Genomic DNA, 21,898 nt, shown 5'->3' with positions numbered 1-21,898 from the left:
AATGCCTCTAGTGTACCAGCAGATTACCACATGCTCCCTCTCCAGGAACACCCGGGCGCAAACATAATCGCAGAAGAGGGGCAGATAGTTGGGTCTAACAACTTCCTCCATGGCCCGCTGCCTGGATCTGTTAATGGCCACCTTAAGTGTCTCTTTATAAGATCTATATTTTTAATTAACATTTGGTCAGTTTTGCAGACACAGTCTTCAAGTGGATTTGCAATTCCATCTTTCAGGATGATGGGTCAAAGTGTTCTCATATCCAAAAGCTCAGGTCTGTAGAAACTGCTCAGGTCTCTTTCAGCTTGTTGAGTGTCTCTTTATATGTGCTCAAGTGCCTAAATAGCCAAGTGGTTATGGTACTGGGTTTGGAACCCCAAGATCGAGAGTTCAAATCTCACAATGGCAAACTTTGAAACAATGTAACTTCATCTGAAACAGATGGAAATGGGTTTGTTCTCGAAAGAGTTTTGGGTTCCTTTAAACTTTGTTCTTGGTTTTACAGCTGACCTGAATTAGGGGCTGTGCCTGATTTATCCCAATTTTGTTGATTTGGTTTTCATTTAAAAGATTATCAAGGGTTCAAATCTCACAATGGCAAACTATGAAACAATGTAACTTCATCTGAAACAGATGGAAACGGGTTTGTACTCGAAAGAGTTACAACACATCAAGAGTTCAAATCTCACAATGGCAAACTATGAAACCATGTAACTTCATCTGAAACAGATGGAAATGGGTTTGTACTCGAAAGAGTTAAAAGCTCAATTAATGCCCACCACCTGCATACAATTAAACACAATTTATATACAATTAACAACCCCTCCTCCCATGGCCTTTCTGACCCCTTGGATGAAGGGAGTGAAAGTATGGTTGCTAAATTTGCCAATGATACCAAGGTAGGTAGGAAAGTAAGTTGTCAAAAGGAGGTAGAGTCTGCAAAGGGATATAGACAGGTTAAGTGAGTGTGGAAAAATTTGGTAGATGGAGGATAACATGGGTAAATGTGAACTTGTTCACCTTCACAATTTATGGAGAATAGAAAAGCAGTATGCTATTTAAATGGAGAAAGATTGCAGAATTCGATGGTATAGACCGATCTAGGTGTCCTAGTACATGAGCCACAAAGTTAGCATGCAGGTACAGCAAATGATTAGGAAGACAAATGGAATATTGACAATTATTGTAAGAGGAATGGAATATAAAAGTAGGGAGGTTTTACTGCAGCTGTACAGGGCCATGGTGAGACCACATCTGGACTACTGTATGCAGCTTTGGTCTCCTTATTTAAAAAAAAGATATATTTGTTTTAGAAGCATTTCAGAGAAGGTTCAGTGGACTCATTCCTGGGATGAGGGGGTTGTCTTATGAAGAAAGGTTGAACAGGTTAGGCCTATATCCATTGGAGTTTAGAGGAATGAGAGGTTATCTTATTGAAACATATAAGATCCTGAGGGGACTTGATAGGGTGGATGCCCAGAGGATGTTTCTTCTTGTGGGGTAGATTAAAACTAGGGGACATTGTCTTAAAAGGGAGACCTCTTATTTTTAAACTGAGATGGAGTAACTTTTTCTCCCAAAGTGTCGTCGATGTGTGGAATTCTCTTCCTCTGAAAGTAGTGGAAGCTAGATCTTTGAGTTTATTTAAGGCAGAGTTAGACAGATTTTCGTAAGGCAAGGGAATCAAGGGTTATGAGGGCAGACAGGAAAGTGGAGCTGAGACCACAGCCAGATCAGCCATGATCTTAATGAATAATGGAGCAGGCTTGAAGAGCCAAATGGCCTACTCCTGCTCCTATGTATGTGAGGAGTGTGTTTTCTTAATTGCAGAGTGATTGTACCAATTAAATAATTCCAGGAGCAAGCTTCTTGTCAATTTAAAAATAAAGTTATTTATTATCTCACACTTGCCCCAGAGGTTTAAAATACAACTTCTCACTCACTCGGCTACACACGCTATCACTCACATAAAGGTTAGACACAAATGAGAAAACATTACAATTATAATTTATAATTATAGCAGTCTCTTTTGTAGCAGTCTGTGTTTCTTAGCTGAGTTGATGCTTTGGTTAAAGTGAAAGTCTTGTAAAGCAGAGGATTTTCAATAAGCTGTGAGGTTTCTTGTGGTTTATTTTCCAAAAGGCTGATTCTCAGATGAACTGAAAATTGGAACAGATTAGAGAGAGCCCTTCTTCCACTTTCAAGTTGTTGTAATATGCCTTTAAGAGATATTAGCATGACATTACTGGAAGGTAAACATGTCATGTGATCAAGTCTTAGTTTTGCTTTTGCTTTAACTAGAGCACACACATACCTCTGATGTATTCGAGCTTTATACCTATGTGCCTAGTTTCAATAAATGAACCCACAACGTGTTTTCCCAATCTCTTATGAGCGATTGGTGCTTTATGTATTGTAAATAAGTAAAACAGTAAATAAGCCCAAGGTATTATATCATAATAATAACACAACACAAGTTATGGTTATTTATTACCTTGGCTACATAGTTTATCTGCAACGGGTTTAATGGTTGTCTGATAGATTTCTGTCCATAACAGCATCTTGCTGTTTTTATAAACATGGCTATCTTACCATGTGTCCTGTCCAAAGTCCTTTTCCAAATAAGGTCGGTGTCTAGGTCGATTATGTATCCTATGTGGTGACTTTCACAGTTTGAGAGTTTGAGACAGCTAGTGTCTTTGTATCTGAATGAGCCATTGAATTTGAAATTACTCTTTTGAATTAATTTCAGCAAAAGGCATTGAGTCAACATCAGTCTAAAAAAATTCCTTTTGTTCCCTCTTGAGGCAGGGAAATGTTTCAATCCACAAGACAGGTCAGGTGATCCTTGGGCAGCTCTCTTTTTGTAGTCTTTTTTGGCTTTAAAAAATATAAAGTATTGACTGAAAGTTCATAATATACTGGAACGTGATACCGGTTCCCTGAAGGAGCTATCTGTTTAAACTGATTCCCTTGCCAATTTTCCCTTCCAAGTTTTTATTTTGAAAAACTTATGTATTGTCCTTTTAAAAGTTATTGTTTCCAGGAGGAATTCCATTTCTTGAGAACCTTCTATGTAAAAATGTTAATCCTATCCTCTTCCATTGATGATAATCTTAAACCTTTATGCTGGGAATTTCCTTAGGGTATCTCCGATTGGGCACTGTGATTTTGGTGCAAGATCAATAGAAACCCCAGATAAAATTGTGTAAATGGTTTTTCTGACAATGTTACAGGGCTAACAGGCGGGGGGGGGGGGGGGATCCTAATTATTGGCTCTATTTACTGATCATGAAAACAAATTTTCCCTGTCTATTAAACTGCTCTCAACCTTAAACACTTCTGCAAGATGTCCTCTTAACTTTCTCTATTCTAGTGTAAAAAACTTCAGTTTCTCTAGTCTCTCCTCATTACCAAAATCTTTTTTCCTGATTATCATCATGGTAAGCTTTTCTATATTCACTCTGGCCTTAACATTCTTCTTAAAGTAGAGCATCTGGAACTGGACTCAATGAGGGAAAAATTCAACCTAAGAGTATCAGTTGTACTTGTAAAAAGGGTATTGGTCCTCTCAATTTATCATTACAAACTGACATGCCTGATCTGCACTATAAGTGCACTAAATGCCACTTGGTGCTGAGTGACTTTCAGGCTAAAAAGCCCAGGTTTATTTGGACTTTCATTGTAACAGAGATGCCTGACAGCAGAGATCAGTCTCATGGCTCCTCTTTGCATGATCTCCAGGGTTTAAAATGTTGCCTTGGTAACCAGAACTCAACATAGTCGTCAAGTTGCAGTCTGACTTCAGCAATGTGCAGTTTAACCAGATTTCCTCTGACTTATATTTTACTGTTTAGAGCATATTAAAATAATGGTCATGAACTTGCCTCAAAACATCTGGCAAAGAATCATTCTTCTAGTGCGTAGCTCAAGCCTTACAAAATAATCCTGCTGGCTTCTTAGCTGGGTTCTCCGAATTTGACTCAGTTGAATGCAATTTTAGCTGAGTTAGAAGGCTGTAGTTTCAAGCCCTACTCGATGACTGGACATAATCTAGGCATACACTCTACTGAATTATTGAGGGAATATTACAGTGTCCAACACATTATCTCAAATATGAGGTATTTTCTGTGCCCTAGGGAGACATTAAAAATTTCATGATACCCTTTGCAGAACAGTGGGCAGTTTTCCTACTATCCTGGCTGATATTCCTCCCTCAACCAGTGGACATCACCTTGCAGGACTTTCCTGTACAAAAACAGCAGTGGTTACTTTATTTCAAAAATCATTCACTAGATACAAAGTACTTTGGGATATTTCCAAAAAACATGATAAGACATGATAAACCATTATATAAATGAAAAGTTTTATTTAAGAGTTTAATGATTAAACTTTTCCAGGATAAGTTTTCCAAGTACGTGCCAGTAACAAGGTAACTTGCATTTTGGAAAACCATGTGTACACTTTCTCGTCAATTTTCCAATTTGACTTGTAACGAGCATGATTTCTCATTGCTGCAAGTACTCAGAAGATTTATGCTTGATTACATTACATGGAACAGCAAATGAGTTAAAAGAGGTAACTGAATCGAAGCTCTGCCATTCACAGACTATTTCAGTTGCATTCTCACATTGTGCAACTGCAACAGACTCCCAAAGCTGAAGTATAACCTTCTAATTCCCTCCATACTATCCACCATCTATACTTCATTTGAAATTGAAAATGTTAAATTTTTTTAAACTGCAATTAACTTTTAATCAAACTTCTAATTTTACTCCTACAGAACATGTGATTATTTTCCACTCTTTATCCATTACACCTTATTGTGTTAATGCGTTTCCATCTGTGACTCATCTAGGTGCACTACTCACATTTTCTCATTAACTAACAGATTAGTACAAAGACTACACATACTTTGTGGCTCAGCTACATCTGAACAGTGGGTGCTGTGGTTCAATGACAGTCATATTTAACCAAAGCACTGGGGCTATGACATCAGTGTACTTCCGCTCAAATGCTAATTTGATGACTTATTTAGATAGTGGTACTTCTAAAGTTAAACAGTGTTGTGTTGAGCACCTGTAGTATATGCATAATTTATTCTCCCTCTAGATCTAATTTACGTCAGACCTGTTAAAAGCAGAACATGAGTAACTTACAGATGATAAATTAAACTATGGGCTAAGGAATGGCAGATGGATTTTAACGTAAATAAAAATAAAGTTACACAAATTGAAACAGGAAATAGTAAATGCATGTACAGTGAATAGGTCCATTGCCAAAAGTGAACAGGAAAACTATTTCAATATTATTATTAATCACTAACCTTTCGTCTTGTGTCAATATGAAGTTCTTTGGAACAAAGCCAATCAAATTCTAGGACTGCTTAGGTATTTGACCATATCTCTACGAATGCACCACTATTTCCTGTGGGATGAGTTGGGGTGGTATTGTATTTTGAGCTACCATCTATAGTTTACAGCCCTGACTGGACTAATCTCATTGTTCTGTTTTATTTCTAATTTCCAGCATCTGCAAAACTTTGATTTTGATGTCATGATTATTAAAATTGATTTTTTAAAAATTCTTTCATGTGATGTGAGTGTTGCTTATCCCTAATTGCCCTCAGGAAGGTGGCGGTGAGCAACCTTTTTGAACTGTTGCAATCCATCTGGTGTAGGTAACCCCGACAGAACTATTAGGATTTTAGAAATGCCCATCTGTCCTTACAGTTGCTCACCATACTTTATAAATTAGGATTTAGAACGAGCAACTGTGAACGTATGGTGATATAATTCTGAAATAGAATGTTTTGCTTGGAGCGGAACTTGCAGGTGGTGGCATTCCCATGCTTCTGCTGCCCTTGTTCTTTTAGGTGGTGGGAGTCGCAGGTTTGGAAGGTGCTCTTGAAAGTGTCTTAGTGAATTGCTGGAGTGCATCTTGTAGATGGTACACGCTACTGCCACTCTGCATTGGTGATGAGGAATGTGAATGTTTAATCTGATGGATGGGGTACTGGTCAAGTGGGCTGCTTTGTCTTGGATTGTGTCGAACTTCTTAAGTGTTGTTGGACCCGCACTCATCTAGGCAAATGGAGTGTATTTCATCACACTCCTGATTTGTGCCCTGCAGATGGTGGACAGGATTTTAGGAATCAGGAGATGTGTTACCGCAGAATTCCCAGCCTCTGGCCTGCACTTGTAGTCACAGTATTTATATGGCTCGTCCAGTTAAGTTTCTGGGCAACAGTAACCCCTGGGATGTTGATGGTGGGGGATTCAGCAATTGTAGTGCTATTGAATGTCAGGAGGAAATGGTTAGGTTCTTTCTTTTTGGAGCTGCTCATTGCCTGGCACTTGGTGCAAATGTTATTTGCCACTTATCAACCCGAAGACTGAATGTTGTCCAGATCTTGCTGCATATGAACATGAACTGCTTCAATATATGGGAAGTTACATATGGTACTGAGCACTGTGCAATTATCAGTGAACATCCCTATTTCTCACCTTATGATGGAAGGAAAGTCATTGATGAAGCAGTTGAAAATGGCTGTGCATAGGGCACTACCCTAAAGAATCCCTGCAGTGATGTCCTGAGTCTGAGACGATTGACCTCCAACAACCACAATCATCTTTCTCTGTGCTAGGTATGGCTCCAACCAGTGGAGAGTTTTGCCCCGATTCCCATTGACTTCAATTTTGATAGGGCTTCTTGATGCCACACTCCAATACTGCCTGGATATCAAGGGCAGTAACTCTCAATGCACATCTTGAGCTTAGCTCTTATGTCTGTGTTTGGACAAAAGCTGTAACGAAGTCAGGAGCCAAGTGGTGAAACCCAAATTGAGCATCAGTGAGCAGGTTATTGATGTGGAAGTGCCGGCTGACAGCATTGTAGATGATACCTTCCATCATTTTGCTAATGATAGAGAGTAGACTGATTGGGCAGTAATTGGCCAGATTGGATTTGTCTTGCTTTTTATAGACAGGATCTTCCTGGGCAATTTTCCTCATTGTCAGGTAGTTGCCAGTGTTGTAGTTTTACTGGAATAGCTTGGCTAGAGGCACGGCCAGTTCTGGAGCACAAGTCTTCAGTACTACTGCCGGCATGTTGTCAGGGCCCGTATATATTGCTGTATCCAATGCCTTCAGCATAAGAATAAGATTGGGTTCAAACAAGATCGAGTTTAATCCCCCTACCATTGGATACTTTTGCTTATAGGAAAATTAATTAAATCTTGTTCCTTCCAGTAATAGATTGTTGCCATTTATGGATGAAAGCAGATTTGCTGTAGTGCAAAGATAACAATTCAAATAGCAGGGCCGAGGTGAATTCTCAATGGTAGCCAGCAAATGCCGTAGTGAAGGTACCAACATGTGTTTGACTGGCTTCTTCTTCAGGTGTAAACCCCAAGAGTTATGCTTGGTTGTGGCTCTGCAAACAAGCCATTTATTATCTATTTTCTTATCAATTTTCATTGCTAAATGTGCTATTAGAAGCAGCTCAATTCCTCTAGAAAAAATGATAAAGGCAAGCTTACAAGTTCAACCTACCAATGTTGAGCCATATGCACTGACCACATATAACATGGGTGCACTGCCTATGATTCCCTAATATGAGTGGCAGGTGGGAGAGACTTAGGACAGAATTTTATCTGAACAGACTCACCCTCGGCAGGAAGAAAGAAATTGGATCCGAGCCCGTTTTCCAACAAGGCAGCCTTTGCCGCTGCTCTTCCACTCAGCCACGGCATTCGCATCCCGCTCTCGGGATTTCCAACCAATCACGGAGTGCGGGCGTGATGACGACATCAACATGTTGTCACGAAGGATTTCTATTTTTAAGGTACCCTGAACAGGGGTCCTTGAATGTGAAGGGAAATAAATGAAAGCTGGACTTTGCTGGAGATCATTCTGGGGGCACTGTGGGCTGGAAGGGATGTGCTGTTTCCTCAAGAGTGGAGAAAGAGACCACCCTCACCTCTGAGGCAAGCGTGGCTGAAGGTAGCGGAGAAAGTGAGCAGCAGAAGTGCGGTGCTCAAGATCTGAATGCTGTGTTAAAAAAGATTTAATGACCCAAATAGGCCAGAAAATTTGAGTGCCATACCACTCCTGTGTGGCATCCCTCACTCTCGGACCTCCCTAGCATTTTACTGCACAGCACTTCTCTGACTTACATATCTAGCAGTTCCTTGCATCCCTTTCTCTCCAGGCATCTCCTGAAATCCCAGTTTGAACATTCAATACTACACTTGCCCTAATGCCATTTCATGCCCATCTGTCCCAATCACACGACAAAAATGTTGTCATTTCATCCTCTCCTAGATCCCATTCTCACATACTCATGACACTTCTTTCTCATTGCAGGAGAAGAGAGCGTACAACTCCAGGGAGAGGCAGAAAATGGGGAGTGGACCAGAAGTAATGGCAACATTGGAAAGTTGGCAGGGTGGCACAGGCATTAGGCATCATTGATGAAGAGATGGGGGTTGTCCACAACCTGGCGACAGAATTAGTACTCTGCCTGCTGCAAACAGCCAAGGGAATGAGCTGTTTGACATGAACCACTGATGGTACTCAAACAGTCCATGCTTGCAAAACTGAACATACTGTCCAACATTAGACATGATTCTGTGATTGGAAAGCACTTACTGAACAATGCCAAGTTTGCTTAAAGTTACATTAACAACCAATTTACGATTATCAGTAGGTCTCATAATTTGGTTCACTTATGCTTGCTAAACACTACATATATTCACACATGGGGCCTTGTCCTCTGCAAAACATGTTCAGGCATTGCACCTTTTCTTCAATTAAACAAGGCATGGGAGACAAATGTTCCCTGGTGCATTCCCATGGCAACACCTCAGCCAATCAGAGTTGACTTACCATTTTTGAATTTAAACAAAAGCTTGGGGAGTAGCTGTTCTTTGGTGCAATGCTCCACCAATCAGAGTCCATTTGCCAACCAATCAACACACTTTTTTAATACAGTATAACTTGTTTTCCTTTTGTGATTTGGCATTCTTTTATCTGTCCTGTTGAATGCAAGATGAAATGCTTCGACAGCATGTCTCTTTTCAGCAATACCCAGGTCCTGTGCTACCAAGTGGCTAAAGGAGAATATCTTTGATAGGTAGAAGGGCAGGAGAGATTAAATGATACCAGGTTTCAGAGTGCAAGGCCAAAGGGAATGGCAACAGGGCAGGTAAGGAAACAAAAGATGTGTCTAGAGGAGGTGTGAATGGCACTCAAAGGATTGCGAATCTTAGGAATTCTCTACTACAGAGGATTGTGGGTGCTCCATTGTCGACTATATTTAAGGCTGAAGTGTCGACTATATTTAAGGCTGAAGTGGATTTATTTTTTGTCTAATTTATTAATTAAGTATAATTTTTTAAAAATTCATTCTTTCATGGAAGGTAAACATTGCTAGCTATGCTAGCAATTCTTGGTCATCCTAACTGCCCTTGAGCTGAGTGGCTTGCTAGGTCACTTCAGAGGACAGTTAAGGGTCAACCACACTGCTGTGGATCTGGAATCACATGTAGCCCAGGCCAGTAAGGATGGCAGATTTCCTTCCCTAAAGGACATTAATGAAATAAATGGGTTTTTACAACAATCAATGATAGCTTCACGTGGCAGGATTTTTACCTCGTCAGGCGGGCGTGGCGGGCAGGCCCAGGAGCAGCTGCAAAACCGACCATTGCCCGCAATCGAGCCCCGACCATGATTTCCCACTGGCTGGGCCAGCCCTCTTAATTGTCGGCAGGCGCATGCACCCACTGACCGAAATATCATGCAAGTGCACAATGACGTCAGTACACTTGCACTATCATAATGATGTCATCCCGCACAACCTTACTCCCGTTCGGGTCAGGTGTTTGCCCACCTGACGAGGGAAAATTTCTGCTCATGGTCACCTTTACTAAGACTTCCTTTATATTTTGTTTTTTTTTAAATTGAATTTAAATTCCACCAACTGCTATGGTGAGATTTGAACTCCTGTCCCTAGAACATTAGCTTGGGTCCCTGGATTATTAGTCCAGTGACATTGTCACTACACTACCTTCTCCCCTTCTCTTAGGGAATCAAGGGATATAAGAAGTGGGTGGGAAAGTGCAGCTGAAGCTGAAAATCAGCCATGATAGTTTTGCATAATGGAGCAGACTCAATGGATGTTTGGTTTTCTCCTGTTCCTATTTTTTATATTCTTATGTACTACTTTTCTGAGATTGGCTGCCTGACCAAAGAACATGGTGATTCATCATTCCCTGAATTTTCGTATTAGGATGTTTTGGCACAGATGGTCCAAAGGTTCCTTCAGTAAAACCTTGTAATTCTTGCCTACATCACATATGTCTTAAATGTTTTAAATATTCCTTATCCGCATGACCTCAGCCTAAGGAGCATTATTAACTGATCAGCGGTTGTTTGATGTGGTAATGCTTTCTGGAAACCATTTGAGTAACTTGAGCTGAGTCACCTCTACAAGACATCTACATTCAAGTATGTTTCATGATGTACAATTGTGAAATACTGTATTTCTCATTCGCTTCATGATATAATCAGTCTCTTCTGATAACAAGTGGGAAAACATCCCATATCTCTATCAGTATGCATTTTATTTCCCCAAAACTTATCAAATTCTTCCAAAAAGTCAGCTTTTGAATGCTGCATCCAAAATAAGAGCAAACCGAGAACACAGGAAAAGCTTTGTGTTTGGCAGGATCCGTGGCAACCCAATCAGTGTGCACTTCATACTGAGAGCTCAACATTTCTATTTGAATTTGCTGAATAGGACTTCACATGTTCTAATGAAACTTTAGAGGAAAGTTGGTTAAGAATGAAAAAAAAAGGTGGCAATATATTTTATTCCAAATCTTGTATTTTTCAACTAGTATTTATTATAGTGATATATTTTTCAGTTAATGTTTGATGTATAGGGGGCAGGTTAGCCTAGTTGGCTAGTGTGTGGTTCAGAATAGCACCAGCAGAGCATTTTCAGTTCCTGTTCTGGCTGAGGTAGACTTGAGCCTAAAATTCAGTGTACTGAAGTTCTGGCATCTTAGCACGGGGACTGGAAATGCTGTGCTCGCTGAATGGTAAATGCATAACATTAGCCTTAAGTCAACACTCTCTAAAAAAAAGACAGGTTGGTAGAGGATAAATTACAGTTGGTTGGAGAACTTGTTGCTCACGCTGCGTCAGAATCACACTGCCCATTTTCTCCAGCCAGGCTACACTGGTGTTGTTTCACTCAGTTTTTGAGAATACCTGAATTAATAATGTTGAAGGTCTGGATAAAATGGTATTATTTTCAAATTTTACTTCTTTGAGACTGAAGGGATGGTTTTTGAGACCTTCATGTTCATTGGGTGGGTACTGCTCCATCAGCCACCAACATGACAGAAAGCCATAGTGGGATTTGAACTCATGCTTCTGGAGTTTTCATCCAGGCCTCTGGATGACTGTCCCAGTAAATTTACCACTGTGTTACCATTCTCCCTAAGAATAACTTTCACAGCAATAGAGATTTTGTGGTGTAATCAGTAACATCCCTGCTTCTGAGCCAGAAGCTCCGGGTTTGAGTCCAACCCCAGGACTTGATGGCCAAGGAAGGTGCTTTCATAATGCAGCCATACTTTCTTATTCCAAGCCTTGAAGGGAGCTTGATTCACCATTTAAAATCCTTATGCTGTTAGAATGGACATTCCTCCAGCAAATCCCCTTGCCTTGAATGAGCTAAAGAATGAGGAGTTCTGTAGGAATAGACAGGTGTGCCAGTATTTGAGGCAGTCTGATTTGACAGCAGAAACATCTACAAACCTTCCCCGCCAAAGTAATCTGGGCACATCTAAGATAGAGGCAATCTGACTGATAAGTTCGGTCTCAGTATCGAATGGATCTGCTCTGCAGAGGAAAATCATGACTACTGGGAACTTTTACCTAATATGGTGCTTCTTACAGAGTCATAGGCCAGCGTCTTCCGGTCGGCGAGCGGGGGCGGGGCCCACTCACCGACGTGTAAAATGACACGGGCTAATGTGGGTGTGTGTCCCAACATCACCCCACGCCATTTAGGTTGTCGGTTCAGTGGGCGTGCATCCGACTCGGATGCGCGCCCGCCGACCTGTCAACGGCCTATAAAGGCCATTAAAAAACTAATTGAACTCGTTAATGGATCTGCCCGTCCGACCTTGAAGTTGGCGGGCAGGCCGGGAGCCCAGGTGGGCTTGTGAAAAAGCATGAAACCTCATCCACAGGTGGGATGAGGTTTCATGAGGGATTTAAAACATGCAGAATATTTTACAATAAAAATTATGGACATGTCCCAACTTATATGACAGTATCACATGAGGGGACATGGCATGGAAATTTTTTTCTAATCTTTATTCAGAGTTTTAAATCGGAGCTGATCTCCCTGAGGCAGCACTTTGTCTCAGGGAGATCTATGCGCTCTTTTGTTTGCATGCGTGAAAGAGCATACTCCCGGCTGAGGGAATCCCCCCTGCCCGGACAGGGAATGCATAGCGCTTCCTGGTGTACATCACGCTGGGCACACCTTAATTGCCCGCCCACATAAAAAGGTGGCATGCCTGCGCCCGCTCCCGCACTTCCCCCCCAACAGGAGGAAAATGTTGCCCATAGAGTCATGGAAGTCTGCAGCACAGAAAAAGGTCCATCGAGTCTGCACCAGTCAAACAAGTACCTAACTATTCTAATCCCATTTTCCAGCACTCGGCCCATAGCCTTGTGTGCCAAGGCACCACGAATGCATATCGAAATACTTCTTAAATGTTATGAGAGTTTCTGCCTCTACCACCATTTCAGGCAGTGAGTTCCAGATTCCCACCACCCTCTAGGTGAAAAAATTCTTCCTCACATCCTCTCTAAACCTCCTGCCCCTTACCTTAAATCTATGTCCCCTGGTTATTGTTATCTCCACCAAGGGGAAAAGTTCCTCCTGTCTACTCTATCTATGCCTTTCATAATTTTGTACACTTCAATCATGTCCCCCCCTCACTCTCCTCTGCTCCAGGGAAAATAACCCCAGTATATCCAATCTCTCCTCAGAACTAAAACTCTCTAGCCCAGGCAACATCATGGTAAATCTCCTCTGCACTCTGTCTAGTGCAGTCACATCCTTCCTATAATACAGATTCCAGAACTGCATACAATACTTTAGCTGTGGCCTAACCAGCGTTTTATACAGTTCCAGCATAACCTCCCAGCTCTTATATTCTATGCCTCGGCTAATAAAGGCAAGTATCCCATATGCCTTCTTAACCACCTTATCTACCTGTCCAACCACCTTAAGGGACCAGTGGACGTGCACACCAATGTCCCTCTAATCCTCGGCACTTCCCAGGGTCCTACCATTCATCGTGTATTCTCGTGCCTTGTTTGTCTTGCCCAAGTGCATCACCTCACACTTATCTGGATTAAATTCCATTTGCCACTGAACAGCCCATCTGACCAGCCCGTCTATATCCTCCTGTAATCTAAGGCTATCCTCCTCACTATTTACCATCCCACCAATTTTCGTGTCATCTGCGAACTTACTGATCGACCTCCTATATTCAAGTCTAAATTCTTTATATATACCACAAACAGCAAGGGACCCAACACCAATCCCTGTGGAACCCCACTGGACACAGGCATCCAGTCACAAAAACACCTCCCGACCATCACCCTCTGCTTCCTGCCACTCAGCCAATCCTGGATCCAATTTGCCAAATTGCCTTGGATCCCATGGGCTCTTACCTTCATTATCAGTCTCCCATGCGGGACCTTATTAAAAGCCTTGCTGAAGTCCAAGGAGACTACGTCAAATGCATTGCCCTCATCTACACACCTGGTCACCTCTTCAAAAAATTCAATCAAATTGGTCAGACATGACCTCCTCTTAACAAAACCATGCCGACTGTCCTTGATTAATCCCTGCCTCTCCAAACGTAGATTAATTCTGTCCCTCAGAATTGCTTCCTATAGTTGCCCCACCACTGAGGTTAGACTGACTGGTCTGTAGTTCCCTGGTTTATCCCTTCCTCCCTTCTTGAATAACGGTATCACTTCTTCTAGGCACTACTATAGTGAATGAAGGGAGGTTATCTCATGGCTGTTGCTGAATGTTTCCTAGGACGTATGTGGCTCTTTATCTCTTTCAGCTGGGCCATAAGGTGTCCCTACAACTGCTGGCATTACATTTGATATTGAGGCAGCTTCCTGAGCCTGCACTTTTTTGGCTGTACAAGAGTAATTTGAATGGGGCACTTAAGTGACATGAACGTTGAGTTGCTTTGAGGGACTGCTCTGTCATATGCCTTCCTAGTATTTTTGGTCTGCAGGGACAAATGTTTTACACAGGCCTTCTGGTCATTTGCTGCCTGCTGCTCTTCTGCCACCCACTGTTGCCCCTGCTCATTTGTGCTATATTCTTTGCCTGACCTATCTTTTAGCTTGACCGCTAAATCTGAACATTTCTGTTCTGTTGAAGTGACTGCTGGCTGAACATTCTCTGTTTATGCTTCTGGCATAGGGACGCTTGTGGAAGCATAGTTCAAAATCACTGCAGAAATCTTCTTACCATCTTGAAATATTATACACTACACCAGAAAAAAAATGGAACAATCATTCAAATTTCTTGTTACCAAGTTATGCAATGCATTGGCAACAATGTGCCTGAGTATGAAAAAATATTAGGGGGATGCAAAAAGCAGCAACAAAGTGGGCTGTATCCTAATTTTGTTTTATGGATTATTTTGCCTGCAATTGAAGATCTCTTGGTGACAAGCCTTTTCACCCCTCCATTTTAGTACATTTATTATTCATCTGCAGATGGTTAATTCTGAACTGACCTACGAAGTGGCTTGGCAAGTTGCTTAGCTGTTTCACTACAGGACAATTAGGGATTGGCAATAAATGCTCCACTAGCAGCGTTCCAAGAAATAATAATGTACACATCCAAAAAAACGACATTCAATAATGGCTCTTTCTGGTGTGGTGTATATTTCAAGTTGCTAAAATGATATCTGCAGTGATTTTGAAATACAGGCCAGTGAGTCTCACGTCAGTGGTAGGGAGACTATTGGAAAAAATTCTGAAAGAGAGAATCTATCTCCATTTGGAGAGGCAAAGTATGATCCGGGATAGTCAACATGGCTTTGTCAGAGGGAGGTCATGCCTAACAAATTTGATTGAATTTTTTGAGGAGGTGACCAGGTGTGTAGATGAGGGTAGTGCAATGTTGATGTATTTTATATGGATTTCAGCAAAGCCTTTGACAAGGTCCCACATGGGAGACTTATAAAGAAGGCACATGGGATACAGGGTAATTTGATAAGGTGGATTCAAAATTAGCTTAGTTGTAAGAGACAGAGGGTATGACAGAAGGATGCTTTAGTGACTGGAAGCCAGTGTCCAGTGGCGTACCACAGGGATCTGTGCTCGGTCCCCTATTATTTGTCATTTATATAAACGACATAGATGACTATGTGGGGGGGGTAGGATTAGTAAGTTTGCGGATGATCCAAAGATTGGCTGAGTGATTAATAGTGAGGTTGAGTGTCTTGGGCTACAGGAAGATATAAGAGATGGTCAAATGGGCAGATAAGTGGTAGATGGACTTTAACCCTGAAAAGTGTGAGGTGATACACTTTGGAAGGAGTAATTTGACAAGGAAGTATTCAATGAATAGCATGACACTGGGAAGTTTTGAGGAACAAAGGGACCTTGGGATGTGTATCCACAGATTTCTGAAGGTGAAGGGGCAAGTTAGTTGGGTGGTAAAAAAAGTCATATGGGACACTTGCCTTTATCAATCAAGGCATAGATTTAAAAAGTAGGGAGGTCATGTTGGAGTTGTACAAAACCTTCGTGAGGCCACAGCTGGAGTACTGTGTGCAGTTCTGGTTGCCACATTATAGAAAGGATGTGTTTGCACTGGAGGGGTGCAGAGGAGATTCACCAGGATGTTGCCTGGGATGAAACATTTAAGTTATGAAGAGAGGTTGGACAGACTTGGGTTGTTTTCATTGGAGCAGAGAAGACTGAGGGGTGACCTGATCGAGGTGTACAAGATTATGAGGGGCATGGACAGGGTGGATAGGGAGCAGCTGTTCCCCTTAGTTGAAGGGTCAGTCACAAGGGGACATAAGTTCAGGGTGAGGGGCAGGAGGTTTAGGGGGGTGTGAGGAAAAACCTTTTTACCCAGAGGGTGGTGGTGGTCTGGAACGCGCTACCTGGGAGGGTGGTGGAGGCGGGTTGCCTCACATCCTTTAAAAAGTACCTGGGTGAGCACTTCATAACATTCAAGGCTATGGGCCAAATGCTGGTAAAAGGGATTAGGTAGATAGGTCAGGTGTTTCTCACGTGTCGGTCCAGACTCAATGGGCCAAAGGGCCTCTTCTGCACTCTGTGATTCTGTGATTCTGAAGCAAAGCTCATCTATACATAAACACCGGCTCTCCTGCTTCCCGCAGTCCACTAGGTTAAAAAGTTAGCATGTGCTTCCTCTTCCTAAACACCAACTAATGACAAACATGAGTATGTGAGAAGAGAAAGAAAAGATTTGCTATTTGCTATCCTTAAAGGTAATCCGGAGAAATTGTTGACATAGCCACTTGACTTCTTTACTTGTTATTCTAGAAGAACTTTGAACAACAGCAAGAATTGGCCTGCAATTGACTTCTGTACCTACTTAGACCACTTCTCCACAGCATGTCTCTGAGCAGTAACTCAGTAACTGACTGAGTTAACAGCTAATCAATATAACTGTAGTAGTCTAGATCTCAGTTTAATCTATAGGAGATGTCAGCTGGTTCTCATAAAATGGTAACTTTGTGTACTCATAAATCTGACTCGTAACCTAAACCTAGAATTGCTGCTATGTCATATTTTTGTATGAATGAATATTTGCATCAGTTTGCTCGACCTATTTTAATGGAGGTATTATGTTTGTGATTACTTGGCATTTTATAAAAGTGACAACTAGATTATGGTGTTTTTGGATTATGGTGGGTGCTTTCAAAACTGGTGAATTTCTCATACCGAGTCAGAAGGTACTATGTTTTACACTAGGAGTGTGAATACCCTTAGTCAAAGATTACCATGAGATCAACTAGAATGATTTAAGATTCTAGATGTGATTTGTTGAAAGATGGCTAATCAGTGTAATTTAAGCATGAAAATATCTGTTGCATGTTGGACACATATGTATTGTCAGTGGGAAAGAGGTGCGTGTGGCTTCGACTTGTGCATCTCACATTTCCTGTTGGCCAGGTTGACTCTATTCTGTTTTTTGAAAGTGGCATCTTTGCTAATAAGACTGCACCATATAGAGTGTGAGGTTCTTCCAAAACTTGAGGATGATATTGAAAGTCTTTAGTGATTCCTTCAGTGTTCCTGAAATGCTTGTCTGGTCTCCATGTGATATTTCCCTTCAATTAGCTCACCATAGAAGAGTTTTTTGGCAAGCGCTCAACAAGCATTCTTGCAACATGTCCCTCCCATCTTATCTGAACTCTCTCTAGCAGGGTGTGAATGCTAGGCATGTCATTCAGGGAGAGAATCTCAGTATTAGGAACCTTGTCTTGCTATTTGTTATTGAGTTAGCTCTGTAAGCAGGGCATGTGAAAGTGGTATAGCTTGTTTGTGTGCCTGGAGTAAACTGTTCACATCTCACAAGCATACAAGAGAGACTGGGAAGGACAGCTGTTCTATGTACCTTCACTTCCGTTGAGAGAATTATTCCTCCTCACTTCCGACAGTTTTCTGGAGCTTGCCAAATGCAATGCTGACCTTAGCTATTTTGGCGTTGACTTTGTTAACAGTACAAAAATCAAGGCCAACATTACAGTGCAGTACTGAGGGAGCACTGCACTGTTGGAGCTGCCACCCTTCGAATGAGGCGTTAAACCAAGGCCCCAACTGTCTGATCGACTGGTTGTAAAAGATCCCATAGTATGATTTTGAAGCAGAGCAGAGGGGTTATCCCTGGTGTCTTTGTCAATATTTATCATTCAAAATCACAAAAACTAGTCAATCTGGTCATTATCACTTTGCTATTTGTGGGAGTTTTCTGAGCACAGATTGACTGCTGTAGTTCCTGCACTACAACAGTGACTACACTTCATGTACTTTATCGGCTATAAAGTGCTTTGAGACTACAATGGTCATGCAAAGCACTATATAAGTAGAAGCTTTAAATGAACTGCTTTGGAGAGGGTGCTCCCAAGGTTGGTAAATTTGTTGACTGCTTCAAGCCTTTGACCATTGTCATAGTTGGCTTCACATACTGTTATTTGTGGGGCATTTTGGAAATGACTTCAGTCTTTTTAGTGTTGATGGTGAGAGCGAAGTTATCACATGCAGATAAGATGCGGTCCATGCTATGTTGCATTTTGTGTTCAGAATGGGCATTTATAGCACAGTCATCAGCACAAAGAAAGTAACAAACCACAGTTTCATGCTGTTACCAACTCTGTCTCTCCCTATAACTCCCTCCCAGGTCAGATGGTCTGTCCCAACTCTGGCATTGAAATCACCAAGGATGATGGGTTTATCTGATCTTGGCTCTGCCAGAATTAAAGATTCTAGTTCTTGATAAAATGTATCTTTCACCTCTTCAGAATTTCTTAGCATCTGTGCACAATCACTGACAATGATGGCATGACTTTTCCCTGTGAGGGAAAGTCACAATGTCATGAGTCAGTCATTTATGCCTCTTGCGAGCTGGCAAGTGCGGGGATTAGGGTGAACTTGATAGCAAACCCTACCCCTGTTTCACAACACTTTTCACTGCCACAAACACTCCAAAAGAGGGTTGTAACTTTTGGAAACGGGGACTTGTCATAATCTTTGGATATTGTGACAATTGTCACATTCTTGAAGTCAGAGGGAGTTCGTTTTCCTCCAAACTCCATAGGATGTGTGCATGGAGTCTTGATGTGAGTAAAAGTACAACAGCTTTGAAGACCTTAGCTGGAATACCATTGGGGCCGCAGAATTAGTTGTTTTTCGTCTGTTTAAGTTGTTGTAACTCTCCCAATGGTGATGGTTCACCGGTGGATTCTACCATTGGGTACTGAGAGATAGCCTGGAGACTATCAGCTGCCACTGTGGATTCATGGCTGAGGAATTGTTCAAAGTGTTCTTTCCAGCTTTGATGAATGACATTGTAATCCTTATGAAGAGAAGCACCAGCATCCTGTGAAGAAAGGGGTGACCTTGGTCTTTAGATGGCCTTGGTGGCTTCAAACAAGCTTTGCATGTTATGATAATCAGCATATTGTTGGATCTCTTGGACTTTCTGTTCCACCACATGTTGATTATCTTTGGATTTGTCTTTGGGTGCCAGCCCTGAGGTGTTGGAAGGCTGCCTTCTTGAGTTGCAACCTTGAGTTATTCTGCCAGGTAATGAAGGCTGCTTGTTTTTGTTCCAGAAGATCACATATTTGTGCATCAGTTTTGTCTGACTAGTCCTGGTGACAACAATGGTCAAAACCAATGGTTTGGGTACCAGGAATCTAGTACAGCTGACTTTCTTTGATTCCACTGTCTGGAATTGAGTTGGATGCATAAAGATTTTCCATATTGGTTGTGCTTGGAATTCCTCTCTTCAGTTGGGCTGTTTTAGGGCTGAGACACTGATCTTCATTCTCTTGGATTTTTGGACCTTGCAATGTCTTGATGCTAGGTAGATGCTCATCACCGATCAAATAAGTCGATGATCTGTCCAGCAAGCATCAGTCCCCCGTATGGATTGAGTGATGAAGACATCACTTAGAACTTTGTCTCAAATAATGACATCATCCAGGAGGTGCCAGTGCTTTGATCTAGGATGCCTCCATGTGGTTTTATATTTGTCTTTCTGGCAGAAGAGGGTGTTTGTTATAAAGGGCCATGCTGAACATACTTTGTCAGTAGGAGGATGCCATTTGCATTGGCTTTTCCCACCCTGTTTTTCCTAATGGCTCTGCTCCAGACTTCAGAGTCACAGCCAACCCTGGAATTAAAATTCCCCAGAAGGATGTGGTTTTTTCTTCTTTTGGGATGTCAGTGAGGACATCATCATGGTCAGAACAGAACTTTTCCATAACACCTTCATCGGAAACAAGGGTCAGTGCATAAGCACTGATGACAGTGGCATAACAGTTATGGCTGAGTTGGATATGTGATGAGTGTTTCATTTATACAATTAAAGAGTTCTAGCATCCAAGATCCAATTCCAAAATCAACTCCATGAACAAGAGAGTCACTGTCAGTCTTCCCTTTCCAATAATAAGGGGTATCCCACTGCTTTTTCCTTCAGCTGCCCCTCCCCAGAAAGGCGGGTCTCACTGAGGACTGTGATGAGGGCAGAGTCCTGAAAGCCTTCGTGATACAATTTCAGTTCTTCTTTCTGGACAGTCACTCTTGAGGTTATCCGTGAATGGTCTAAAATTCCAAGTTGCAAAATTTAGAGCTTTTTCACTTGATCACAAAAATGGTGATCCCGCTGGGTGTGCTTCTCCAGCCAGGAGAAAGTGGGACAGTTTTTTTAGGGAATCTTTTCTTGCTCCCAACCCATTTAAGGTGAGCAGAGGATACCCTGAAGAGGACTGTTCAGTCACAGATGTGCTGCCCAAAGACACCTCTGTTGCAACACACATGTTCAATAACTTCCATGCATCTTTTGCCTGTGTGCAGATTCTTGACTACGGTCTCCCAGATTCACAGCCTTGTCCCTATCACCAATTCTCCATTGCCACAGGACTTGGCAGATTGACCCTGGCTGAAGCCTGCACGTGACTTTGTTTAATGAGGGGACTTTGGGGCAACATATTTGTGTACACGATCTTGACAGGTTGGTGGTCAGATTTCGGTAACATGTCAAACCACAATGTCCAGGGCTACCTTGCACCCGCAGCCTTCTTCCAACTTAACAAACGGTGAGACGCATAGTCTTCCTTGGCCTGTTCTGTCACTTTTTGGACAACATTTTATCTGGCACCTCCCCTGACCTTACCACCATGGGTGGCCCTACCAGGAGCAAGGAACTGACTGCATCACTGAATGCACAAGCCTCTCCACCGCGTCAAGGTGGCATGTCTATCCTGATAATTGAATCTCTTTTGAGAACTGCATTTCTACACTTCCCTGTCCCATTCCCCCCTGTGCATTTACTTCACAGTTTTATTGGTCATACGTCCCAAGGTATTATCACTCTCACAGGTATTCCTCACTATAAGCCACTTTGTGAGTGCTATGCTCAAAGGATTCCAGCACTGGCTGCCTCTTCTCTCTACCATGTTGAATAACCATCCACTTACTCTCTTCTTGAACTTTCTGTGGCTGTGGGGTAACCGTCTCCTCTAAGTAATTTTATTAATTGGCATTCTGAGAGTAGAACATAACCTATCTTGAGTCCATCCAAGCCCTGCAAACCCATTCCCATTCTTGCTAAGCTACGCTTACCTTCTTGCAATGTATTAATTTCAAAATTGTCATTCTTACCTATTAATCCTGCCATGACCTTCCCCATCCTACCTCCTCCAGCCAAACATCCCGTTCTGAGTGCAGCTTTCTATGTATTCTTCTCTTACTCTACTTCTTCCCACCATTGGTTGTAGAGATTTGTAAGGATCAGTTCTACTTCTCACTTTTTTTTTTTATTCGTTCACGGAGCATCACTGGCTAGGCCAGCATTTATGCCCTTGTTCAGAGGGCATTTAAGAGTTAGCCACATTGCTGTGGGTCTGGCGTCACACGTAGGCCAGACCAGGTGAGGACAGCAGATTTCCTTCCCCAAAAGACATTAGTGAACGAGATAAGTTTTTACGACAATCGGCAATGGTTTCATGGTCATAATTAGACTTTTAATTCCACACTTTTATTGCATTCAAATTTCACCATGT

This window comes from Carcharodon carcharias, chromosome 3 (assembly GCF_017639515.1).
Source record: "Carcharodon carcharias isolate sCarCar2 chromosome 3, sCarCar2.pri, whole genome shotgun sequence".
Classification (NCBI taxonomy): Eukaryota; Metazoa; Chordata; class Chondrichthyes; order Lamniformes; family Lamnidae; genus Carcharodon; species Carcharodon carcharias.
This window is presented reverse-complemented; position numbering follows the sequence as displayed.